At 42.7% G+C, this 8396-nt stretch overlaps 1 protein-coding gene and 1 pseudogene across 8 annotated transcripts in view; both read right to left on the reverse strand.

Moving 5' to 3' along the window:
* Positions 1-8396, reverse strand: part of RABGAP1L (RAB GTPase activating protein 1 like) — an 802606-nt gene that overhangs the window by 602617 nt on the left and 191593 nt on the right. The gene's annotated exons all lie outside the window — the stretch shown is intronic.
* LOC121011920 (casein kinase II subunit beta-like) lies at positions 1883-3409 on the reverse strand (annotated as a pseudogene).

The following is an 8396-nucleotide window of genomic DNA, read 5'->3' on the forward strand; positions in this document are numbered from 1 at the left end:
AAAGCAGGCTCCACACAGAACCCAACACAGACCTCAATCTCACAACAGTGAGATCATGACCCGAGCCAAAATCAAGTCAGACACTTAACCAACTGAGCCACCCTAGTGCCCCTCATTGATCTGTTCTACTGGAGGTTTTTTGCTTGTTTGTTTGTTTCTGTATCCTTTATTTCTGCTCTGATATTTATTATTTCCCTTCTTCCGCTGGCTTTAGGTTTCATTTGTTTTCCTTTTTCTAGCTCCTGTAGGTGTAAGGTAAGTTGTATACCTGAGATTTTTCTTGCTTCTTGACGTAGGCCTGGATGGCTGCGTATTGCCTCTTATCACCACTTTTACTGCATCCCAAAGGTTTTGGACCATAGTGTTTTCATTATCATTTGTTTCCATGTATTTTGTAAATTTCTTCTTTCATTTCCTGGTTGGCGCATTAATTCTTTAGTAGAATGTTCTTTAACCTCCTTGTATTTGTGGTCTTTCCAAATTTTTTCTTGTGGTTGGCTTCAAGTTCCATAGCATTGTGGTCAGAAAATACACATGTATGATCTCAATCTTTTTGTACTTGCTGAGGCCTGATTTGTGACCCAGTATGCGATCTATTCCGGAGAATGTCTTTTCAAATGTACACACAAAAAGAATGTACATTCTGTTGATTTAGGATGAAATGTTCTGAATATATCTGTTAAGTCTATCTGGTCCAATGTGTCATTCAAAGCCACTGTTTCCTTGTTGATTTTCTGCTTGGATGATCTGTCCATTGATATAAGTGGGATGTTTTGAAGTCCCCTACTATTATTGTATTATTATCAATGGGTTCTTTCATGTTTGTTATTAATTGATCTATATGCTTTGGGGCATAAATATTTACAACTGTTAGACTGTCTTGTTGGATAGACCCCTTTATTATGATAAAGTGCCCTTCTTTATTTGTTACAGTCTTCGGTTTAAAATCTACATTATCTGGGGCGCCTGAGTGGCTCAAACATCTGACTTCGACTCACAGTTCGTGATTCGAGCCCCACGTTGGGCTCTGTGCTGACAGCTCAGAGCCTGGAGCCTGCTTCCAATTCTGTGTCTCCCTCTCTGCCTCTCCCTTGCTTGTCCTCTCTCTCTCTCTCTCTCTCAAAACTAAATAAACATTAAAATCTACATTGTCTGATATAAGTATGGCTACTCCTGCCTTCTTTTGATGTCCATTAGCATGACAAATCGTTCTCCATCCCATCACTTTCAATCTGCAGGTTTCTTTAAGTCTAAAATGAGTCTCTTGTAGGTAGCATTTGGATGGTGGGTCTTGGTTTTTTTACCCATTCTGACACCTTATGTCTTTTTTTTTTTTTTATAAAATTTTTTTTTCAACACTTATTTATTTTTGGGACAGAGAGAGACAGAGCATGAACGGGGGAGGGGCAGAGAGAGAGGGAAACACAGAATCGGAAATAGGCTCCAGGCTCTGAGCCACCAGCCCAGAGCCTGACGCGGGGCTCGAACTCATGGACCGCGAGATCGTGACCTGGCTGAAGTCGGACGCTCAACCGACTGTGCCACCCAGGCGCCCCAACACCTTATGTCTTTTGATTGGAGCATTTAGTCCATTTACATTCAGAGTAATTTATATATATGAATTTAGTACCATTTTATTGCTTGTTTTGTCAGTTACTGAAGATTTTCTCTGTTCTTTTCTAGTCTTTGTTGCTTTTGGTCTTTCTTTCCCAAAGAGTCCCCTTCAATATTTCTTGCAGGGCTGGTTTAATGGTCACCAACTCCTTTAGTTTTTGTCTATCTAGGAAACTATGTCTCCTTTTATTCTGAATTACAGCCTTGCTGGTACAGTGTTCTTAGCTTAGTATTGTTTTTTGGTTTGTTTTTTGTTTTGTGGGTTTTTGCCTTTTCTTCCACTTTACTTCATATTCCCACCACAATAATGATCCTCTTAAACTAAAAACCATAGAGAGTTCCTGAAGGGGTGGCAGCAAAGGAATGGAAATGTTAAAGGCTAAAGGATAGGTGGGGTGAGGAATCAGCAAATAATCTTGACTGGGCTCTTGAAGTTGTTGGCAGCTTGGAGCTACAGCTGGTAGGCCATTGGATGGATCTTGAAACTGTTAGAGCCTGGGCACAAACTGGTTGGCAGGCCACTTTGTCCAGTACTTGGGGTGCACCATGAAGCACATGTGAGGGAAATCAGTGCTGAAGTAGGCACTGTCCATGTGATGGTGCTGTGATGACTTGGGTGTGTACACGTCCATGCACTTGGGGCAGTAGAGCTTCACCATGGCCTCATCTGGAATGTCCGAAAGGCTGATGGGAAGCATTGGCTGGTTCTCACAGGACACACGGAAACAGTAGCCAAAGTCTCCTTGCTGGTACTCTTCCAACATCTGGGCAATACCATGATTGGTGAAGATACAGTGGGCATGGAACAATCCATAAAGCATCTCAGCGTCCTGTTCAATCAGGTCACTCTGGTTGGGGCTGCATATTTTTCCCATTCAGCACACTGAATATATCATGCCATTCCCTTCTGACCTGCCAAGTTTCTGTGGAAATCTGCTAACTTTGTCTTTCTTTATAAGTTAGGGACCCCTTTTTCTCTTGCTGCTCTTAGGATTTTTTTCTTTATATTTTGCAAATTTAACTATGATATGTCTTTATGTTGGCTTGATTTTGTTGATTTTGATGGGAGTTCTCTGTGCCCCCTGGATTTCGATGTCTGTTTACTTCCCCAGATTAGGGGAAGCTTTCAGCTATAATTTTCTCAAATAAACCTTCTGTCCCTCTTTCCCTCTCTTCTTCTTCTCCTGGGACTCCTATGATCCAAATGTTATTACACTTTATGGAGTCATTGAGTTCCCTAAGTCTATAGTTGTGATCCAAAAATTATCTTAACCTCTTCTTTTCGGCTTCATTATTTTTCATAACTTTATCTTCTATATCATTTATTCATTGCTCTGCTTCTTCCTTCCTTGTGATCATTACATCCAGTTAGTTTCAAATCTGTTATTGCATTTTTTCACCTACTTTTTAGGTCTTTTATCTATGAGATAAGGGACTCCACTGGTGTCCTCTATGCTTTTCTCAAGCCCAGCTAGTATGCTTATGATTGAGGTTTTACATTCTGGATGAGGCATATTACTTATATCTGTTTTGATTAGATTCCTGGACAAGACCTTTCCATTATGTTTCCTGCTCCTGAGAGAAACGGCTTTATAAAAAAAAGGTCATATACTTTCCAGGGCCTACCACTTCAGGAGGTATGCCTGGTATATGTGGTGTGCATTCTGCTGCTGTATTTTGGCTGTTCCTTCCCTCACGTCAGTCCTCTGTAGTTTCTCCTTGTCTCTAGTAGGAAGTGTTTGGACTTTGGCCAGAGTGTGCTGAATTTAACCAGGTGTGCTATGTTAAAAATGACCTGATGTTATTTCCACTAGAGCTGAAGCTTTGAAGAACTCTATGGTCAGTAGACATGGTGTGTGCAGGGGTCTGTGCTGGTCTTCTCGGGGAGAGGCCCACTGCACTTGCCCAAGAAAAGCAGCACATGCAGAGCACAAGGGGGCAGGGCTTGGTATAAGTGACTTAAGTTGCCAGTGTTGGCACTGTGCTGCTTACTCAAGTTATTTTATGTTGAGGGGCGGGGGATGGGGGGGGAATGGTGCCAGCCCCCTTCCTCATCCCCTGAGAGGGGAGTTTGTGCCCCTGCTATCCGAGAAGCCCTCCCAGAAGAGCAATCTCCCTTCCTGTGTCCCAGGCATCCCTCAGATCCCTGTCTTCACCCTGTGTCTAGTTCACCTGCCTGTCCAACAGTGTAGTACACCCATGTTCTATCCCAAGCAGCCAGCTGGCTTAAAAACTCCAATCTTTAAGGACCCAGCATTGCATGGACCTGCATTGGTCCTCCAGCAGAGGGTTTCACTATGCTGGGACTAATGAAGATTTGTCCCAGAAGGGCAGTCACACCAAAACACAGGGGCATGGAGTTTGGAGTGAAGAGTAGCAAAGAGCCAGTGTCCAGGTTAGCCACCCTCAGCAGGTGTCTCTGCACCTATGCTGAGGGGCTGGGGGAGGGGGGGCGGTTAATGGCGCTCAAGAGCTCTTTTGTCTCCAGAGAGGCAATGCCACCTCTCCCAGATGCACTCCAGAAAGGGGAACTGTCTCTCCCAGAGTGTCCCAGGGGATCCTCAGATTGTGCCATCTGCCCCTAGGCTCTTTGCCCTCTTTCTTCCACAGAGCAGCGTCCTCAGGGCTCCACACCAGCCACACCACGGACCTCTAAAACTCCAGTCTTTGAGCCCCCCTGGATGTAAAAACTCACAAAACTCAGCACCTCTTGTTTTTCCAGTCAATCGCTTTGGAGAAGTATTTTCCTGTGCATTCCCTGTGCCCTCCTCTCTCCCTCTCTCTCTCTCTCATCTCTATCTGTAACCAAGTTTCCCTCCCCTCTGCAACACCTGCAATCCATTTCTCAAATCCCCAAATCTCATCTCCACACATCCTACCTTACACAATGTGGCCTCTTCCCTCCCTCTAGTTGTGCAGTTTGTTCTGTTAGTCCTCAGGTCAACTTCTTGGGTATTAAGAATGATTTTATATTTATCTAGTTGTGTTGGAGAGCTGAGACAAGCCTAGGGTCCTCCTATTAATCCACCATCTTAACTCCTCTATCTTGATTTATCATACACATATCTCTTTCTACCTCTAGACTGCAAGCTCCTTGAAGACAGGTCCTGGTTCTAAGCATTTAGTACAGTGCTTTGTCTATAACAGGCTTTAAATATAATTGAATGTAAGAAGGATGGAAAAAAGGATCTGGAAAGGGAGGGTAAGTGGACAAGCAAAGCCACAGAATGGTAGAAGCAAAAGAAAACCAGCACTAGAGAGTCATGACAGTTGTGGAAAGGAAGGTAAATACAAAAACCAAGTAATTCTGAAGAGACTTGTAAGATCTAAAACCCTTATTTCTCTGCTGCAAAATTTGTCTGTGGTTTTGATACAAAGAGAAAGGATAAATTAAATCTCTAATTATCTAAAGCCAATTTCTGGGTTTTTTATAACAAACTTTCTGTATTTAAAAAAAAAAACCCTCAAAATATTTTAGTATGCTCAAATGAGTACCACTTAGAATTTTTATTAACTAATTTGCCTGTCTCTAGGATACTGTGTAGCCCTTCTGCTGACATACATTTTACAAATATTTACTCCAGCCCCAAAATTAAAGCCAGTGTGATATTTTTAGCACTAAGTTTTCAGAAAGCTCAGCCTTCTTCCTGTAGTTATAAGAGATCTGAGTCATTCAACTCCCAATGCCATATTCAAATCATTGGAACACCACATCCCCCTAGTGTGACAAGAATCATCATTTCTCCAAGTGAAAAATTAAGCCCTCTTCTTCCTGATACTGACTACTGCTACAGGAATGGTATATGAATTACTTCTACAATCTTTCCACAAATAGTTAATGAGCTCTCAGTCTTGGTTTAAAGGAGTTAACTGTTCACAGAATACAATTTTAAAGTAATCAGGAACCTAGATTCTGGTCCTGACACTGTCACTTTATCTCAGGGGCTCAGTCTCCAGAACTATGAATGAGATAGTTCAGTATAAATAAATTCAAATAACATTTATTGAGTACATCTTCTGAGCAAAACATATAATGCCTAACTTGTTGCCAGTCTCCAAAATTTAAATATTTTAATTATTTGAGGTTATCAAAATTTTCCTGACTGTAACAGATTGAATAAAGAGAGCCCACCAACTAGCAGGTTTCTCCTCAAGTCTTCTCCTCAGACACCTATGTCCCCAAGCCCTGCCCAGAGACACATACTGGGAGTCACAGTTGTCATCAGCTTTCTGGCTTCATCCCAAACCCCAGCACAAGGCTGATAAACAATGTGATTCTGTCATACTCTGCCTTCACTTATAATGGGGCAGTACCTGTGGAGGAAAAGGGAAATTTAAGCAAGGTCTAAGCATGAAAAAGAAAGAAAATATATTAGCAAGAAAAATATTCACACACTGTGTGACCCTGGGCAAATTGCTTTACCTCTCTATCTTCAACTTTTCTATAATAAAATTTTTGATTAAAAAAACTACCTTATGGGGTGCCTGGGTGGCTTAGTGGGTTAAGTGTCTGACTTCAGCTCAGGTCATGATCTCATGGTCCATGAGTTCGAACTCCATGTTGAGCTCTGTGCTGACAGCTCAGAGCCTGGTGCTTGATTTGTATTTTGTGCCTACCCCCACCCCCGGCCCTCTCCCACTCATGCTCTGTCTTGCTCTGTCTCTCAAAAATAAATAAATGTGAAAAAAACTACCTTATAAGGCTGGTATTATAATTAAATATAATTCACATAGTTTCTTCATATATATTTCCCATTATTGTTAACTAGAAAGTGGAATTAACTGCCTTGCGAATCTGTGACTCAACCTGTTCCCACAGAGACCTCTGTGGGAGGTCTGTCACCCACAAGCATGGGGGAGGTCCCTCCTGCCAAGCATTAAGGGAATTCTACTTTAGGAAAGGGGAGGCAGTGGATGACCCTAGGATCTCTTCTAATTCAAAGATTCACTGAAAACATGCAGCTGTATCAATATCGTCAGGGTGTGTGAATGATCACACCCAGGTGGTCACTACAGTATTTTAGTCTGAATCCTAATCATTAAATTGGCAGCAAAAGCGGGTATAGTGGCTACACAAACCCTCCTAAGACACAAGGTCTCTGAAGCAAGCTTTGCACAACTATAGACCACCTACTACTACTTACGGCAATAAAAGTCCAGATGCCAGAAAGGGCTGACTTCACAATATGGAGAACATCCAAACATGCTGATAATACTCTCAGGCATGTATAAATGTCTAATAAAGGTTAAGTCCTATTATTGCTATTATTACATCATGGAAGCAGTCTCCAGGCACTATCACAAAAATAAGTCTCAAGTACTATATGTTTTTAGGCACCTTCTATACCTTAGCACTACTGACCACTACTGTATGGTCTCCAGATTTCACTAGCGACCATCCTCCAGAACATTTACATTTCTTCAGCCAGCTGAAGCATGATTAAGATGTTTTCATCTAACACAAATATATTTTGATTCGATTTACTATCACCACACCAAGTGAAGCAGATGCTGATCAAAAATGAAGCTGTCCTAAGTGACCACAATGCTGAAAGAGCAGGTACCCAGTAAACTTCGGAGAGGGAGGAAGAGAATCTGAGGGGAAGAGAAAATCCCCGCCCATCAAATAGGAAGGATTATTTCTGGATTTCCTAGTACTTTTGATTTGTAAAACCATGGTATGCTAGAATCCCAAGACAATATACACCACTTAACAGATAAAAATCCCAAAGACTGAGTCCAAGTGAACAGTGTTTCATGACTCTTCCCCTATGCTACAAAAATCATGCTTTCTTCCCAACTTCTTCTGAGACTGCTATGCTGGCAAATATATAAACCAAATGAGATTTTTAGAATTTGACTGTAAGCATTGTGAAATATTAAATCTCTGACAGGAAAAGCAGTTTATGTGAAGTTTAACTATCATGGAGGTGCTTACAAAATTAAAACTTAATTAATTTTTATTAATTAAAACCTAATAAACATATACAAAATATGCTCATCCTTACTTGTAATCAGGGAAATGTAAAGAGAATGAGATGCTATTTACCACCAATGAGAATAGTAAACATTGTAAGACTGATTATACATACTGAAAGGGCGGGCCTATGCCGGCCGACTCCATCTTGTTCTGTGTCCTTCACCTAGACCACGCCACCTCCCCTTGAGTAACCTCCCGCTCACCCATTCAAACTTCCTGATCAAAACACGCCCAGCGACCTGCGTAACAGGACTCTGACCCTTCCCCAGCCTATCGGCCGAGGCCACACCCCTTCCCCAGCCAATCGGCTGCCCCTAGACCCCTATAAAATCTTTGTGCTTTTGAAACCCGCTCTCTCTCCCTGGTATCTCACCGCTGCGTCGGTGCAGGTAGGGGACTGAGCTCGAGCTAGCTCGAATAAAGGCTCTTTTGCTTTTGCATCAGACTCGGCTCCCTGATGGTCTTTGGGGATCACGAATTCTGGGCATAACATTTGGGGGCTCGGCCCGGGATCCCCAAGACCCGGAGAGCCTGACTGGCCACGGTTAGTGTCTGTCTGTTTGTTCTGTCTTTTCTGTGTGAGCTCATTTCTGAAATTCTGGTAGTGCCCGACGCGGTCTAAGTGGACGCACTGGAGAACCACGGGCCGGGAGTTTTGGAGGACGTTCTGATTCTCCCTTCTGGAGGGACGTGGAATCCCCTCAAAGGTCTGAGACAAGGCAGGTCGCTCCCACTGATCAGCGTGAGGCCGTCGTCTTTGGAGGGACGTGGAATCCCCTCATCGGCTTTGGAGGGACGTGGA

This window comes from Herpailurus yagouaroundi, unplaced genomic scaffold (assembly GCF_014898765.1).
Source record: "Herpailurus yagouaroundi ecotype Mexico unplaced genomic scaffold, PumYag 195, whole genome shotgun sequence".
NCBI classification, from domain to species: Eukaryota; Metazoa; Chordata; class Mammalia; order Carnivora; family Felidae; genus Herpailurus; species Herpailurus yagouaroundi.